This window comes from Brienomyrus brachyistius, chromosome 25 (assembly GCF_023856365.1).
Source record: "Brienomyrus brachyistius isolate T26 chromosome 25, BBRACH_0.4, whole genome shotgun sequence".
NCBI lineage: Eukaryota > Metazoa > Chordata > Actinopteri > Osteoglossiformes > Mormyridae > Brienomyrus > Brienomyrus brachyistius.
In genome coordinates, this window is record NC_064557.1 from 7771276 (window position 1) to 7790312 (window position 19037).

Here is a 19037-nt window from a genome sequence, read left to right on the forward strand (position 1 = left end):
TAAAAGCGTGCTTGTGGTGTAGCAAGGGCGTAGGTATTGGTGTCAGCATTGGTAAGGACCAAATAAGCCCCGAGCCCCCTCCCCCAGAAAAAAGATACAGAAATGGTCTATGGTTAACATTTTTGTACCATTGGGGGTACATTAATGCTGTTGGTCCTTGGGGTCCCAGTGACAGGAAAAGGTACAAACTGGTGCTCAGTTTTTCTAAGTGTAGATGAACGTCCCAATCATCCAGCTCTAAGCCCATGAGGTAGTTATTCACTTGCTAAACTGTGCAACTTTGTTTAACTCCAAGCAAACAAATAGGACACCGGTGGCCTGTACTACGAAGCGGGGTTACTGGCTTATTGGGGTAACTTGTCGGATTTAAGGTAGTCTGGGCGAAATGTAAGTGAATGAATAAGAAGTCCATTTAAAGGCCACAGGGGCCTTTTTAACAAAGTAGGACTTCTTGTTTAGCTGGTTAACTTTGTTGAATTTAAGGTAGCCTGGGCTAAATGTTAGTGAACAAGGACAAAGTCCATCTAGCTCTGGCTACCTTAAATCCAACAAGTTATCCGGCTAAACAAGAAATCCTAGTTTGTGGAACACCCCGTCAGAATAAAATCATGCAAGAATGAGCTGCTGGGAAAAAGAGAATGGTAATGCAGGTAGAGTATGCTGTGTCTTTTTTATCCCAGTGGAGGATAATATGACTATTTTTCTTTACTAGTACTGATAATGGAAAGTTGAATGACAAAGGCATTCGGTGCTTTTAATGATCTGTCCTACGAACTAGCATTACAATAAACATGCACATTGCAAACTGTGTGATATTTAATACTGAGGCATGGAACCAGCATGGCTCCTCGCTATTGCACGTGAGCGTGAGCTCATTAGCTCCTCCACAGCGCCCCCTAGTGAGGCACATCCTAGACTGAAAAAAAAAATACAATTCAGTAGAAAGTTAGAAAAGCACGGTAACAACCTAACTTATGAAAATATTCATTCAATATTTCTTATGTTTACAGTAGCGTCTAATATCCCATTGCTGTGAGGAAATAAGGGGGGGGGGGGATCGACCTCTTTTATTCATTATTATTACACGGTTTACGGTGCGTGTAATATAAAGACAAACATGTCTTATCAGATTGCTGTCTCAGCCTGAATGTTAAAATTTCCAATTATTTTAACCTGAAACTGATTTTTGAAATACTATTCAGTCGTATGTGTGAATGTGTGTCCCTTTGTGGCATTTATATATAGACACTCGTATTGAGTTTTCCCATATTTAAAAATGAGAAATGAATAATGTCAAATAAGCAGATTCCCGAGTTATTGTCAAAAGCAATATTTAACTGTCATTTTGCCAGACAGGGAGTGGAACAGTATTCTTTTACTAGCAGAGCACCTGATCATTTTCCATTGTCTTCTGCTGCCATGCTTCCGATCATTAGACTTCCTTCATGCTGAAAAAATAAAACCACGAGGCTCCATTTAATTAAATGCCCTGGGTGTTAAATCAACTGATGTAATTTTGTTGGCAGCCAATGCAGACTCACTTTATCAATATTCCTGCTGGATTTAAAGGTATCTGAAAGGAAATGATCTCAGCTGCTCATCAGTGGTTTTTGAAGAGATGCCTTCCAGTCTCCTCATTCAGCTTCAAGAAAGAGGCTTGTGGTCTTTATCTAAAAACAAAAAGTTACCCTGCGGTGGTCAAACAAACCTGCCACAGCATTTATCATTCATTATACTTAGTCCCCAGTCTGTCTGTGAGTCGAATTTGTAGGTAAATTAGGAAAAATAATATAGTACATAATAATAATTATGTAGTAATAATAATGGATCACTGAAGCTGTGCAATGTTTTCATGAGTGTCGCACAGTAGTGCGTGTGTTCGTTATTACGAACCGTTAGATTTCAGCTGAATTTTTTATGTAATAGCCTTTATGGCAGTCCGTAAGTATGAGTTGTCGCTCATTCTTAACCTCGGGACTGCCTGTGTTATTATTATTATTATTATTATTATTATTATTATTATTGTTATTATTAGAGTAGTAGTAATAGTAGTAATGTAAGTATAAGTAGGTAATAGTGCTTCACACCATGCAGACCCCGGAATATTGCATGACAGTGCAGTGCCATGTAAAGACTTTTTGAGGGGCAGATGCTGGTACGGGGGGAGAGTAAATTTTGGGTGATCATCCGTTAGCGAAAAGGGCCACTTACAACCTCAAAGGGGGGCACTTTCAATCGTTTGGACAGAGGGGCAGGTGAAATTGGGTGGTGAAGCTTTCCTGGGGGGCTCACCGGAAGGGAGGTTTGCCTAGGTGGGGGTTACCGGGAGGGGGTCTTGCTGGGGACCCTTGGGGGGGTCACCAGAAGGGAAGCTTGCCTGGGGGGGCCACTGGGAGGGGAGTTTGCCTGGGGGGGGGTTCACCGCAGTTTTTTTAGAAGCTTAAGCGACACCCATGTGGAATTGAGATCACATGTTCACAGTCAGTAAGCGGCGGTGATGACCACAGCCAAACACAATCTGAGTTATTGATCAGCTCTCAGCACCGGCCTGACGGAGACTAGTTACCGCGGTTCTGATTACAGTCATGCTGGCTGTCCTGTCCAACACCAGACAGCACGTCGTTTGCGGCTCATGGCTTCATCTGCAAATAAAGTCTGAGTGATTTACATGTGGAAAAATCAAAAATGTGGGAAATCGGACAGGAAGCACTTTTTATTCCTGCAATCCTGTGTGTTTGTGTGTGTTATATATGAATGTATGTGAGTGCATATCTATATAATATATAATACATCTATCCATCCATCCATTTTCCAAACCGCTTATCCTACAGGGTCGCGGGGGGTCCGGAGCCTATCCCGGAAGCAATGAGCACGAGGCAGGGAACAACCCAGGATGGGGGGCCAGCCCATCGCAGATATATAATACGGTGCATGTATTGTATGCAGGTGAAAGATAGATTCTATGCACTGGACGCATTATCATTGACGTTTCCTTGGGTTCATCAGGTGTTTCGGGTCTCACAACATCATACACCCTCGCCCAAGTGACCCAGCCGGAGTCGATAATGCCCCGACTTGCGACCAATCAGCATTATGCTACGGCTTAATAATATAATATATCTAAGAGGACATCTTTGTGCTGTATTACAGGTAATAGGGATCCTCTTCTTCTCCACATCTATGCGGATCCTTGCTCTGCATTTCACCTGCCAGCCGTGCTGTTCGTAATACTCTTTCAGATCCAGGCCCGGATGTAGACTTCTCAGGTTTGGGGGGGCAATTAGAAATTTTGTCTGGGCACCATTTGTCAGTTCATACGCATCTAGCGTGAAACTCGCGCTTTGAGGTTCTCACGCAAGAAGTCTTGCAGCAAATCTGTATTATTTCATTATAAACCTAAAATTAGCTACATCAAGAACTCTGTGGTAGTTTGCAACCCCTACAGACTATTATTTATTAGTATCGTTATTTGTTATGGTACTGAAACTGTTACATGCATGAAAGTACATGTGCATGTGTGTGCAGACTTGTCTCGAATAGAAAATCTCATTCCAGCCAGCTGATCAAAGTTGCCAACCCTGCGCCTATATCAACGTTAGCAAACTGTCAAACGTTATACACAGTAGTGCACCTGAATCTGCGGGGGATGCAGTCCAAGACCTACCGCGAAAATCCACAGTTACCAAATCAGCAGATACAATGGTTCCACTGTACTGTTCTAGTGAACTTCCTAGCCGACAGTAACGTTAGCTAGCTAGTATCACAGTTAAAGAAACCACTACTAGCGGTGATAGTTATTCAACGCAACAGTACAGCAACAAACGATACATTTTAACAAGGAGCTTTAATTGTAATAAGGTAACGTTCCTCCTCCACTTTCACAGGCGATTACAAATGCTCCACAGAAGACTATTTCATGGGATGAATGAAATAAACGTGATTGGCAGATTCAGATGGTACAGGCTAAAACTGACCAATTGAGAGGCAGAGCAGAAATTTGGGTGGGCGTTGCCCGTCCCTGCCCATTTCTAGATCCGGCCGTGTTTAGATCACGATTTACATTTAGGGTGCAGCTTGTTTCTCTTCAGACTACTACACTACTTTCCATCCATCATCTAACTGTTTATCTTGGTCATGGTGGGCGGGGCTAGTGAGCTATCAGGGGAGAGATTCACCATGGAGATACATGCTAACAGATTGTCCTGACTGCCAATTCCCTTTTCTTGAAAATGGACCTGCTATAGTCATCTGCTTTGGTGGATTTACACCAAACAAAGTCCATATGCTTCTTGTAGGTCTTTCAGTACAGCCACGTCTTGTCGTTATCCTATAAAATCCTGTTGTTTGCTTCTACCTTATTTCAGATAAGGGCTTATGATGCCCTGAAATCAGAGCCAACAAAAGCAAAGCTTCCTAACAAAAGAACTACCCATTATTTACATTTATTAGCCATCTCCTTGAGGATGAGGGAATATGACTGGCGTCTAGTTGCATAGAAACAAGCTGTAATACACCAATAACTCGGGTCTCAGATTTCACTGCCTGCTATGGGCAGACAGCCACTTGGAAGCTCTTTTCAAAGACTAGCCTTTCCGAGTCACCGAGATAGATAGATGTTAGAATGTTTTTGTCCATTATTTTGAGAGAGAATAATCATATTGTGTATTTATTTAGCAGATGCTTGTAACCAAAGCAACCTACTTTAAGTTTGAAAGCACAGGGTCAGCTAGTGTCCGGGGATTTAAACTGGCAACCTTCTGATCACGGGTGGAACATTCTAACCCACTGAGCCACACACCACCTGGAAGTAAAGAAACAGGATCCCTTGTACTTATTTTGAAATTGCCTTTTCATTGAGGTGGCCAAAAGCAAAGTTATATAAGATGCTGGAATCTAAGGAAAGTATATTTTTTTAATAAACAACCAAAGAAATAATCAAGCAAGCAGCAAACAAAGAGACCCATATATTTTTACAATAATCATGATAAAAACAATGGTATATAAAATAAAATATGCTGTTGGGTATAACCCAGGCACGCTGCAGAAGTCTGCTTGGCCGTGATGAGATCCTACTCCAGCAGCTTTAGTGCAATGGCCCACTAGTTCGTCCAACATTTTTCTTCATTAGCAGAAAGCTACTCAATACTGTCCTTCCCCCCCCCCCAGCTGAGAACAGTATACGAGATAAAACAGAAGTGCAATATACCCCACTCTGTGTATCAGGTTATTTCCTGCCTTCCAGAGTCCGGGACACTGACCACAGACAAGCAATCAGAAAAGGTCACAGGGATCGTTCCAGTGGTCAGTTCAGTTTTGAACCACTTTTATATAAAACTGTGGCTGTTTATGAAGCTACTTATGTGTTTACAGAGCCATTCATATGCCCCATATCTATGTGAACAGTTGGAATTAATGAAAAAGATACAGACTGCAAACATGTAGAATGAAGGACGTATGTTCACACTTTGCATCGCCGACCCCTAAATCCTTCTGCAGAGTGAGCTCCTTCTCGGATGAAAGGTAGTAAATGATTGGTCAACAACTGACCGGAATGTCAGTGCGTATGATCGTCTGGCCCTCGTCCCACAGCGTGACTGTGTCAGTAATCTCAGAATATGAGTATGAGTCAGAAAAGAAACAGCCCATTGAACAACAACACACTATGGCAAATAGATTTACAGTTTTTGCACTCGAGATACTGCTGATGTGGATTTACACGTAAACGTGGAAACGAGAATTTGACTAACGATTTGAGCTGTAAACCTTGTAATAGCTGGAAAACCCTTCAACGGGCTTTCATATGCTGGAGGTTCTGTTTAATTATCTATTCTATACCGACAAATACCCCTAGACTGATTCATTTCTAAACATCCCGTATTATTAAGTGGAACACGGTTAAGGTTTGAATGGTCTCCCCTGACCTGATCTGTGCCGAGATCAAAGAGATTATTTCTTTCATTTTCAGTCCGGAATTTTTAGCTGCTACCACTAAAGACACAGTCCGAGGGAAGAAGAATAAAGCGATTTAGAGCATTTGACTAACATCCTGCCCAGCTTTGGGTTAAACACTGACTGAGATGTCATTTCATGCACAGAGTAAATACTGACTGGCACAGACGGATTCTCTCCTTGAGCTTCGTAAAGCCCCAATTCCGTCCTCCGATATGAGGGTGAGTGAGTCACACACAAGTCTGGCTACTTGCCTCAAATGAGCGGAGGGTCCCATTGAACCTCAATCATCTCTGCGTTAAATAATTCATTCAAAACTGTGGGCACCGCTTAGTCGTCTCATCCCTAACCCGCCGTGGTAGAAACATCTGCCGACTAAAGTTCCTTTTCATTAATATTCAGCTTCTGCTCCTGCTGATGCCCAATAAACTGGTTCTAGGCAGTCAGGAGGTCTTCAGGAATGTTGCAAGGGCGCGATCTACATGACCTGTAAACCCAATTAACTCCACGAGGCCACAGAAACAGTTAATTGTGGTATAAATATTTACATTAAAAGTATTATGGTGGGTTACAAAGGGCAGCATCTACCGTGACACTGGCCAATGAAGTTTCTGTAATTAAAAAAATAAAATAGTTCGTTAGGCTAATTTGTGTGTCTAACTTGCCTGTATAGTATCGTGGTATGTATGTGTCCATGTATGTGCAATGCAAGTGATGGCACATCTGGGGTGTACCCCTGTGTTGCAGCCAATGCAATCTGGGATAGGCTTGAGGTACCCTGACCAGGAAAGGGGGGCAGAAGATGGATGGATGGATGGATCTACAATATGATAAAATGTGCAGCATTAATGCACTGCACCTCCAAAATTTATGCTGATGAATCTGTTCTTTCGGCATCGTGGTACCAGTCCAACCCACTCCTCTCTCCTTTCTTTCCAGGGAGATTCTTCACTTAATATCATTGTCTGGGTCACCTGGCCTAAGATACGCGCTAAGCAGCAGTCAAAGCAAACTGGAGACAGATCTCGCGTAAAGTCTATCCTTTTGCTTTTTGGGACCGGCGCCATTTCATTCTGGTTCCCTGCCCACAAAAGACACAAATCCAGCTTTAACACAGTCGCTACACACGGAGCGTTTACAGGATTCTGATGTCACTTCCATAGCAACGTGGCCTTAGCAACCAGCATCTTGCGCAGAACAAGAAACGGAGACGGCAGTTTGCAAGTACGGAAACGCAGAAACCATGCAAACAATTCTGGGGGTAAACATTGAGAAGAACAGCCACCAAACATGGAGTGATTGAGAAATAGAAAGTTGCAAGATGGAGCTATAATAGGCAAAAGAGAGCTACAGCATGTGATAGCGGATGCAATAGGTAAAATAACGAGTGAGAATAGTTTGCGCTTATTCACGTTTGATTTGAGTTATCATTACAAGAATCGGACTTGTTAATCAGCCCTTATGAGCCTGCCCTTTTCCCCAGTTAAGAAAATAATAAAATATCATTCTGTGATTATGGTCATTAGTGCATGCCTACTTCCATTAGAGGGCAAGGAGTGTAGAATGTCCTGCAATGATCAATGCGGCAGAGGGGCACAGTTTGCGGAAGTGCTCTTCCCATTTAGTTCTCTTGCTTTAATTACAGGTTTGCTGTTTGATGCTTGGAAATAGGCAGTAAGGATGGGGGTTAGGGCTAGCGAGTTTAATTGCAAGATTGCTGAACGCGCTATATGTCAGAAAAGTGATGTGTGAAAATGCCTAATGATGATAATAACAATAATAATAATAATAATATCAATAATAATAATAATAATAATAATAATAAAAAATATGAACCAGAGTATAGTATAGTAATGAAGTTGCAAAAGAAGGCTAGCACACATACGACTCAAATTTAATTTGTTTTGATATGTATTTTTAAATATTTTTTTAAATGAATAAATGAAGATCAGCCAAAAAAGCAAAACAAAAAAAAAATTGGTCAATCCCCTGTGATAAAGAGGCACTGCCATCTAGTGGGGGCAAAAAGCAATTAATAAAAACACCTCTTCGAAAACAATCACACCAAAATTTATGTGTTTAGGGGATTAAAAAAAAAGGTCCAGATTCACACATGTGACTGACCCCCCCCCCCCTCCAAGAACCACGAAAGAGGAGGCCCCAGTGTTGCTGACCCGTGCCTGAGGTCCGACATCTTCAAGGCTGGTGGTGTGTGCGAGCTGCGTGTTCTGCTTCACCGTCACAGACACTGAAATGCTGTTTATTTGAGAGGATCCATTAACGGATGTGGGATGGGGGGGGGGGGGTGTTGCTGGGCTGCAGGGCTTGTCAGATGCACAATTAAAAGCACCTGGAAGACTCGTATAGGCTGGGGTTAGGGTCTCGTACGGTCTTACTCTAAGACCCTGCGCCAGGAATAATTATAAAAAGGATTATTATGAAAACCGAGTTGTGCTTGAACTTGTGTGGCCTTGGCTGGTGTCTGTTAAATAGAACGGGATGGTTTACTCTCAGCTTCTCTGTTCTGCAACAGCCACATGTTTTTCTTATAAATTTTATTATAATTATAATAATAAATATTATTATGCTTGTCTAGACGTACTTGCATCTTGGGATAGTCTTCAGCCTGAACATCACTCTGGATTGGAGAGGATGGATGGATGGATGGATGGATGGATATTGTGGCCTATTCTTTATGGATAACTAAAAACAGAGGGAAAGAATGAAAAGCGGAAAAGCTACAGACCTAAGTTTGAAGTACCCAGCGGATGTCAGGATCCCCGCTTAACTCCCCGTTTCGATGTAGTCAGCGCCAGGTCGACTCAGAGCTGTTTACTTTCAAGTCACGGAGCGGGGGGGGGAGAATCCGAACAGTCATCCGCTTAGCTGCTGGCTGTCGGCCGAATTTTCCCCAGACCCTTCCCACCTGACCGGTGGATAACGAAACAGAAAACACCTGTGTTTGAAGTCATTCCCTAGGGAGAGGAGCCATGCATCACTGGACAGTGTGGCTTAAAATCACAGCAAAACGCCAGCGAGGCCGGCGTGAGCCCACAGCTACAAACCTGCACCGATAACACTCAGGGGAAAATGCCATGTATCCCTCGAGACACGCATCTATTACACACGATTCGCAATATGCATGCACCATTGCTCAGGAGAATGGTTAAAATCACGTCCAGCAATGGGTAAAAAATAAATAATAATAATAATAATATTTATGCCAGGATCTATGTACTATGAAATGTTTAACCTTCAAAGGAATACGCAAGTTACACTGTGGGTTTTTTTAATTATTTGTCAGACTTACAGAAATTCATCCATTTGCCCTTGTGTACCTGCAGTGATTTGAAAACTGATGTTGATAGTAACCTGGTAAGAATTATTAATTGGTACATAATCCTAGTGTTGAGGGAAATAAATGAAAATACAAATGAAATAAGTAAAAAACAAAAAAAGGATACGATGTATGATGAAATGGGGACAATTAACATCATATCATGCCGAAACTGTCACAGAACTGCTGGAGAATCTTAAGGTGCCTATTGTTGTGGTTACTATGGCTACGGTCATGTTGCCACAGAAGACGGAAGGAAGGACTTCATCCACTAGGGGCAGCAGTGGGATAAATAGCATACTTCTATGGCATGATTTTTTTGGATTTCTCTGACACACGAGAAACGAAACAGACAAGCAAAAATGAAATGGTTGACTGCAGATGTCGGTCTAGGCTGTGAGCAGACAGTTTAATGGAGTAAAGACAGAGGTGCTATGGTCAGTGTAGAAGGCTCTTACTACACCGATAAATGTATTTACAAGCACAGAGCAAAGAATACTAGTGAAATGTATTCAGGAATATCGCATGTTACATGACTATATGAAATACATGGTGAATATATTATTGTTATTAGTAGCAGTAGTAATATTGTTCATATTGTGTTAGTGTAATATTGGAATCGACTGATTGTCATGCTGTAACGAGTCCTGCACACGAGTTCGAAAGGCGACCAGCTTTTATTAAGCACTTCAGACAAACGTCAGCGAGGCGGCAGGTGAATCAACGTGGTCAGCATCCAATCACAGGTCGGCACCAGGGAGGCTCAGGAACACAATACCAGACTTTAAGTCGTAGTCGGCGTACCCGGGATCCAAGTCGTCGAGAGCCGGGGGTCAGTCCTGAAATGCAGACCTCAGGCACGAGGGGAACAGCCGGAGGAACTGGGAGGGGGCTGGTTAGTCGTGGCGGGCAGATCAGACGGGGTCTGCAGGGTGCTTTGCAGCTAGACAAAGGCGAGACATACGGAATTCGACAATACCTCACGTTGATCCCGGGATCAGGCTAGGTTGAATTGCGTTGATTGCAAACAGCTGTGACTTCACGTTTTCACGGGGTAGAGGGAGGGCGGAGTAAGGGGCGTGGCTTGTCTTGGACCATAGGTATCCAATCAACCCTGGATTTATGTTTAGTGCCTCTACACTGATCGTTTCAAGTTCATAGTGTGGAAGCAGCGTTTCTGCACACGGAGCTGGTTCTGTTTCCCTGCCTTGTGCACGGATCCGGCCCTGAGTGGGCAATCGCTTCCCACTGCGCCCCATTTCGGCGACTGGCTACTTGTTAGATGACAAGGGGAGCAAAGTGAACAAGCCTCAGCCTGGCAGGATGCACGTGTTCACGATCAATCACACGGTGAACCGGTACCGGGTCCATGCAGCAGCTGTATGCATGAGCAGGCAAGGTGCGGCGTGGAGATCCCAGCCATCGCAGGGCTCGCTGTTAGGGGGTCTCCAAAATGCACATGCCTTTGACAGCTGACTCAATACCTCTGCCTTCCTGTGTACCAAAGTATTTTACACTTAGTGTCCAACCTGTACCTCACAATGAACACCGCAGTAATCCCAGTCTATTAGAACACCTGCAACAGGCCTATGAATTCAGTCAGCAACTGACCCAATGCATTCATTGAACGTGGCCCTAAACCCTGACCAGTTTGGTAAGGGAACATTTCCACCCCAGAATGAGCTCTGGGTGTCTCACAAAAAGCTAAATGTAGTCACACATTAACAGCGCTTTCATCAAATCCCTCACACTAACCTCAACAATAAGCTTTGGGAAGCACATCAGTATTTCCCACAGACAATGGCCTGCTGAAATAATCAGTTTACTCTGCTGTAAGATCATGTCCCCATTTTCACGTTGAACATGATGAGATTGAATGATGATCTGGAGTCTCTGATGAAATGCTCTGACAGTTAAAACAGCACCTCCTTGTGGCTGCACTCGTTAAGGTCAAACCCACTGTCTGGCCCATTAAACCCTTTGGTCACCCGTGACTAAATGTTCCAGATTCTTCTTTTCCAGCTGATGTGACAAAGGGTAGAGTGATGCAGAGCAACACCCTGATGACCGTCTAGATTACAATCAGTGTCTGACCTCTATCAACAGGAGTGAGCTTAGGGTCGGTGTGTGCCCCCCCAGCCTGTCAAAGCAGGGGGCTACCTGCCCGCTCAGGCATGTCAGCAAACACTGTCTGCTCCAACACAACCTGTTACCCTAGACACCAAGCAGCTGAGTTCCTGCCTGACCTGAGCAAGATAGACATCATCTGTCTTCTTCAACACTCTGTTCCAAGAGCCAAGACAGAGTTTATCCCACCATAGACCATGGAAGTAGAAAAAAACCATCGTAAATATCTGCGCCCCTAACGAGCTACTGTGAACTGACCCAGTTGCGGCGATTACTGCCTCCACTAGCGATGTCCACGCCAGAAACCCATGATGAAGGACAATTTTTTAGGAAATTACAAACACGCTAGATTAAAAAAGAGAAAAAAAATCACTCTCTTCTGAGTACAAATATATGGAAGTGAGTCATTTTTTGCCTCTGCTATCTTGTTTGGGATAAAATGGAGGCATAATTGAGTTTCCATTGTAGTGGAAAGGAGAGGCAGCATCACCCAGGAAACCAAATCTAATCCACCCAGCACAATCCCTAATGGCGAGGATAAACGTGGTGGATCTCGCTACGTATTCAGCATCCTAAAAAGGCGAATTCGGCCTCGTCTCATACGCCTTGTACTGCAAGACTCTACCTGCAGCACCATCTAATACCATAAGTGACTCCCCATGTCTTAAGTTGTCCCCAACTGGTGAGCAAAGCCTTGTAAATAAGGCATGGATCCAAAGTAAAGGTCATTTGACGGTTTTAGGGATACAAAATTGGAGCTCAGCGTGAGCACACTGCAGCCGCAAGATCGTAATCCCCTGCAAAATCAACTTCTGGGCAATAGCTGTAAAAATCCATCACAAAAAGGACGGATCACCGTTATGTTTATTAAAAAAAACTAATACCGGCGAACAAACAGCAGAATGACGCAGGAAGCAAATGAACACTGACACTGAATAGGCAAGCTGTGTGGTTTCATTAATCAAAATGGCTGCAGATAGTATGGTTCATAGCCTAGCCTTTAATGCGGGCTGTGTGCAGTGCGCTGACCTCCCACATCTGTGGTAGTGGACTCAACACTTCTCATTTGAGTGATTTACAGTGGATTTACAGTTTGCCACTATCTGGGTAGCTGGTATACACATCTCTTACTGTCACAGCTTTGCATGAAAGCCAATGAATCACACTGCTATAAATCTCAGCTCCGCCCCCCTGCCCTCCCCACGCACACTCCAATTAAACAAGTTAATGAAATGTAACACTGAAAAAATGTAGGTCAGAAAATCACTTCAGTGGGCCTGCGCCAAAAAGGGAAGTGAGTGATTCAAGGTTTAATGTGATTTGATTATTATCAATGATTAATTTCTCTAATTGTGTAAACAGCAAAACATTGTGTCTCTGAATTTCCATTTACCGGCTACCAAGAAACAAGAACTTTTGGGAAACCATCTCGGAAAGGTCACTATCCATCCATCCATCCATTTTCTGTAACCGCTTGGCCTATCCAGGGTCGAGGGGCGATCCGGAGTCTACGAGTGCAAGGCAGGGAACAACCCAGGACTGGGCGCCAACCCACCGCAGAGCACAAGGCAGGGAACAACCCAGGATGGGGTGCCAACCCATCGCAGGGCACAAGGCAGGGAACAACCCAGGATGGGGTGCCAACCCATCGTAGGGCACAAGGCAGGGAACAACCCAGGATGGGGCACCAACCCATCGCAGGGCACAAGGCAGGGAACAACCCAGGATGGGGCGCCAACCCATCGCAGGGCACAAGGCAGGGAACAACCCAGGATGGGGCGCCAACCCATCGCAGGGCACAAGGCAGGGAACAACCCAGGATGGGGCGCCAACCCATCGCAGGGCACAAGGCAGGGAACAACCCAGGATGGGGCGCCAACCCATCGCAGGGCACAAGGCAGGGAACAACCCAGGATGGGGCGCCAACCCATCGCAGGGCACAAGGCAGGGAACAACCCAGGATGGGGCGCCAACCCATCGCAGGGCACACACACAGCTACAGGCACAGCTCAGGGAACAACGTAGGACTGGGCGCCAACCCATAGTAGGGTATGAAAGGTCATTATGTAAAACTTAATTAAACTTAAATTAAATGACCCTGCATGTTTTATCCAGGTGCCTCTTTCTTCTCACAATCACATGTACAGCTAGTTTAGGTGATCTGGCAACACTAAACTGACCACTGTGTGTGTGTGTGTGTGTGTGTGTGTGTGTGTGTGTGTGTGTGTGTGTGCGTGCAAGTGGGTATGCCTATCCTTATGGGGACACAATGTCCCCATAATGTGGTAAATATCTGTTTTTTTTTCCCTTATGGGGACCGGTTTCCTGGTCCCCATAAAGGAAAACTCTATTTTATAAAAATCGGTGACTGTTGTGAAAAAGTGAAAAATGCAAAAACTCTTATTTTGCTTGGTTACTTATGGTTATGGTTAGGGCAGGTTGGGGGTTAAGTTTGTCATAGTTAGCGTTAGCATTTTTCCCATAGAAATGAATGAGCGGGCCCCATAAGGGTAGGTATACTGTGTGTGTGTGTGTGTGTGTGTGTGTGTGTGTGTGTGTGTGTGTGTGTGTGTGTGTGTGCGCATCCTATGATAAGCCCTTGGCTTCCTGTGACGTTGTCATTGGTAACATTTATGGCTGGACACACAATTGAAGCTGCCTCATTTAGCTGTCAGCTCAAACAAGCTTAAAATTCACCTTCTCTATCCCTGGGACCTCGAACAGCTACACCGGCACCTCGATTAATTCCTGTGCATAATTCAACAATGTTTCATTCCCCCGCTGTTTCACTAAAGGGACAAAAGGTGCACTGTGCTTCACAAGAGTCACGCCAGTGAGCGCCCTCACCCCTGGCGGGGGCCGTGGCACTCATACCGAGTCCGGTCGAGGCACGGGTGTCACTTTCGATGCATCAGAGCTGCTGCTCAACGCATTAAAAAATGCGACGAGGGCCAACGGTGATTTGAACCATGGGTAGGAACATTTCAGTCGTGGAAGAGCGAGCTGAGGGCCATGGCTGCAAATGGCAGCTAATTATCGCTGGTGGATATGAACTGCCCGCCGTTTAAAACCGTCTGCCCAGGCGGGCGCCCCGTCTCAAACGGAGTGAAGGCGGAGAAACGAAAAGGAACAAACACACCTTGATGCTACAAACTTCTTTTAATTCCCACACCGTACGAGAAGGATTAAAGCTCAGAATTAGCCTATAAATTGCTCTGCTTGTTTCTGCTAACAATGGATTTGCATTCCAGAACTAATGACTCATTAAATTAGAAACTAAATCTGCCCCTTTATTTTGCACGCAATCGCTCATTCTCCGAGAAGCAACTTTTAATCAGGCAGAAGACACCTAGCCGACACTCCGCTCCGATTTATTTTGACTGGCTTTGATGTGTCGGAGGTGTGTGAGCAAAGGTGCGGAAGACCCTGTCTACTCACGTCTCCGTCGGTTCGCCCAGCAACCCCTGAGTGACTGAACCTCGGTGCTGTAACGGATTTCAGCTCCTCTTACTCCACCCGAAGTTCACATTCAGCTCAACACACACCACCTTATGATTATAATCTAATTCATTATTTTACACAGCTTCTCAGTCTTTGTTTATTTTAAATCCATATGTGAAGCACTTTCAGCCGTATGTCATGCATGAAAAGTGCTTTAATTAAGATGACAAAGATTAAGATGATAAAGACGATTGTCGATATTGTTTTGTTGTTGCTGTTGGTGTCCATAAGGGTGTCATATCGTTGATTATACCCAAAGTGTGGTGTCGCAATCAGATATTTTATAGGATAATTGAAGTATATTTCTAAGAAATTGTTATTTTATAAAATCAGTATATTTTATTGGAAATATCCAGATACGCATTACCTCCATTTAGTAATAACCGTTCTCCATTCCTGAGAAGGCCACCGATATGAATCATATTATAAAATCTCCCTGGTTTAAGTAGGAGGAACTGAGGCCAAAGCATCGACTGTGTAGGAGCTTCTGGGTAAGAGCGAAGCATTCCTGAGTACCATGTCCACCCCAAACCTGCGTCTCCCACCCTCAAGCTGTTCTCTTAATGTCAGAGACGGAGCAGCAGAGATACGGCATAACCTCGGAATCCACAAACAGCAGTTTAAACACAAATCAGTTTTCATCGCCTGAAATGTCCTTAGAAAATGAAGCGTTTCCAGGCAAAGCCGACTGCAGCAGAAGGAGTGTGTTTGAATGACTTTTTCCCCCGTTGTGGGCGGTGATCTGTTCCCTCCTATTCACTTTGCCGCCAATCAAAATCAGGAGCCAATCAGTGTGTCCGAGATTTCATCAGACAGTTATGTAGTAACATGTAATTAGACTTCGTAGGGGCCGTGTCTATCACAACATTGTCCCGCAGACTATGTGACAATCAAGAGACACGCATGTAGACGCTCTGACCCTTCATTATTTCTGCTATCTTGAGGTTAAAATAACCTTTTATGGACAGCAGGTGATTGTCCATAGCTGGGTAGTAGAGCGATATAGCGTCAACAAATTTGGTTAGATCAAGGTGCTATCTGACACACATTATACCATATTACCTGTGGTGTTTTTTTATGATGATTTTTAACCATAAGGTTTTTTTTAAACCTGCCGATTATCAAGCAGGATTCGCACCTGCACACGACGATGACCGAATCCTGTGTTCGCCATACTGAACACCAGATGGATATTCAGAAATTTCAAATTAAAAAAAGAGGAGTATTCCAAAGTAGTAAATTTATGCGATTTGAAAATACAGCCCTCAGTTTAACATGAGTTTTACATATAATAACATTGATTGTCCTAAATTAGCTTTATAAATTTAGATATTTTATTATTTAGATAATACAAAATGATGTATAATTTAATATTCCCTGTATAATAATCATAAATGACCAAATTTTCCATGTATCAGCAAGGATAATACGGAGCATATGGGTACATGATATTACTGCCTTAGTGGCTGGTTTTATAACATTATTACTGAAAATGCTATAAGAGTATTTCTTTATGGGGGGCTCTTGTGGTGACGAGCTTATGTGTAATTATCTGGATATGCCTGCAAGAGGATTTTAGAGCTACATCCTCTTTTTGTGTGAAAGACTGTATCCATTCATATATACCACTCATACACTTCAGAGTTATGCTGAGACTGAATACTATCCAAGAAGACATCCCATAGCATGACAACTGTCTGTGCTTGTCTGCGCGCTGACCATCGTTGCTTCCAGCTGCCGGACTGAGAGCTTCTTCCACATAGTTTCTGACAGTTTATTTGCTTAAATAAACAGTGTCTGCCTGTCTCACACAGAGGCTACTCACCTGCCTGACACTTCTGGTATTTAAAATCCTTCTAAATCAATTCGCTCCCCCTGCAAATGTTTAAAAAAAAGAGTCAGCCTTTTTAAAAAGTCAGAACTGCTCTCCGACCGGCATATTGAGCCCTCAAAGTCTCAATTAATAAAAATTAGGTGAGGGAAGGGATCGTTGGTAAATATCAAGCTCAAATAAAGGTGGATTTTTACACTGGGCCCTGCAAGCCGTCGACTTCAATAAGCTACTTAGAAAGAGAGCGGGGAGAGCGAGCGATCGAGAGAGAACCAATGGAGGCTTCCTGGCCTGCGCCTACTCTCCAGATTGGCGTGGATCCCATCACCCGTCAGACCGAAATGAATAAACATCGGCCCAGCGGAGCAGCACCAAACCTTCCTGTCGTATCACTCCGCCTGCCTAGCCATCCGCGTGGTTAGCTAACAGCGGGCCATCGCATTAATCACTGCGCAGGTGCCTCCATTGGAGAGTCAACATGCGACAATAGTGCCAGCGTGGGCGATGACTGGCGTAGGGAGTGATGGCCCCTTACGTTCTTATTTACTTATTTCTACGACTCTCGTTGCTCGTGTTTTTTCTCCGCTTTACCTTCAACTGCTGCCGCTCGGTCACCTTGCCCATCTCCGAGTCGGACCGCCGGGTGCACAGAATTCCATTAGACTCACGAAGTGGGCTCACTGGGGCGGAAAGTCGCCAGAGTGGCGCGGCGTAGCTAATTCTCACAGACGCTAATTACCGACAGGAAGACGCCATGGTTCTGCTCTGAACGGCACAACCCGCTACATGCGTCACAGTTGCCGGGTGAATCAACAGCTGCACTTCAAAAGGCACGGAAACGCCGGACAGACAGGCGCACATGCTCGACAGTACATCGCTTCCCACACCTGTCTGAACTAAATCAAGAATGTCCTAGAAAATACAGATATTTACGTTAAATAATCATTAGCTGAGCTGACCCATCTTTCTTCAAGAGAACAGGAACAGCTAAATAATTTGTATTTTTGCTGTATCCTGAATAACATCTTACAAATTTAAAAATAAACAGTTTTTATGTAAATTTAGTTTCGACCATATCATTCTTAGTTCTGTGAGTAGTATGAAAACTCGTTGCCTATGGAGACGTTTTACCTTATATGGGATGTTTGCCATAGCTGCATAGCTCGGTTTCCTTCTCGGCGGTTGGCTAATGGACCTCCAGGTGCAGAAGGAACATTCGTGCACCTGTCCTCCTTCACTGTCATCGCCCTATTCCGTTTCGGTTAATGTCATCTGACCTCGACCCTGGGTAGCCCAGGATGGGGTGTAGAGCCCAAACTGGACACCCATTATCACACCACTCTCACACAGACAAATGCCCTGAAATTTTCACCTCTATTGAGATTTGCGGGAGGGTGCGGGAGCGTCACACGGAGAGATGTTTGGCACCATACTGGGGGCCAAATCTCCCAGATCTGCAGGGAGACCAGAAAACTAATTGTATCTAATGACCGCTCCTCCCACGAAGTCACACCTGGGCTCATCATAGCCCATCAATTTATCTTTCGTGTAGAATCTACGCTGTCAGTATGTCTGCATCAACCCCATGAATGCAACTACAGGCGTCAGGCTGCAGTGGAGGGTACGTGGTTATGCAGCTCAGACAGCGTAAATCAGGGGCGTACAATCATATCCGCAAATGACCGGTGTGTAGGCGGATTTTTGAGAACCTTTAGGTCAGCTGTTCAATCCCAAGTGTGAGGACTCTTTAGTCAATCAGTCCTCTAATTAGTAATCTAATTAGGGAGTTACAGCAAAAACACCCATACACAATGGCTTTTAAAATCAAAAGCCTTTAGTCCAGAACACACCAAGATGATTTTTTTGGCCAATGAAAGCTGCTGGACTCTCGCTGAGAGTCAGTGGCTGCTCGTCAGACCAGTGTGTGGCACAGTTGGGCACAGTTGGTCTCCACTGCGCTGTTCTGGCTGATTTCGCATGTTGAATCGGCATCAAAGCTAGTTGGTGAACATGAGGGCTGTAGTGTTAGGACTGTATGTCAAGTGTCACCACTAGTTGTGCTGGTGTGTTCCAGCACTGGTTTTCACAGTCAATGGTACCCGATCGCAGCTTTTTTGCCATCGGCTTGCTGCAGACCCGACTTCATCAGCCTGTAGCCCTTGCCAAGAACCACCTTGAACTAGACACTAGTCTGTCTCAGTGCAGAAGCACACACACTCACACGTACAAGCCTGGGCAATAGAGATGAGTTAGCCTAACTGCATTTTTTCTGGGAGGGGGGATTTGAAATCC

General features: G+C 44.3%; 1 long non-coding RNA gene across 1 annotated transcript; it reads right to left on the reverse strand.

Annotated features, from left to right (window-relative positions):
• Positions 1-1603: 1603 nt before the first annotated feature.
• On the reverse strand, positions 1604-17504 carry LOC125720762 (uncharacterized). Its single transcript, XR_007385567.1, has 3 exons — positions 17337-17504; positions 16740-16789; positions 1604-1670 (listed from the first exon to the last, which is right to left on the reverse strand). It is a non-coding gene; the product is annotated as an uncharacterized LOC125720762 (long non-coding RNA).
• Between the last annotated feature and the right edge of the window lie 1533 nt (positions 17505-19037).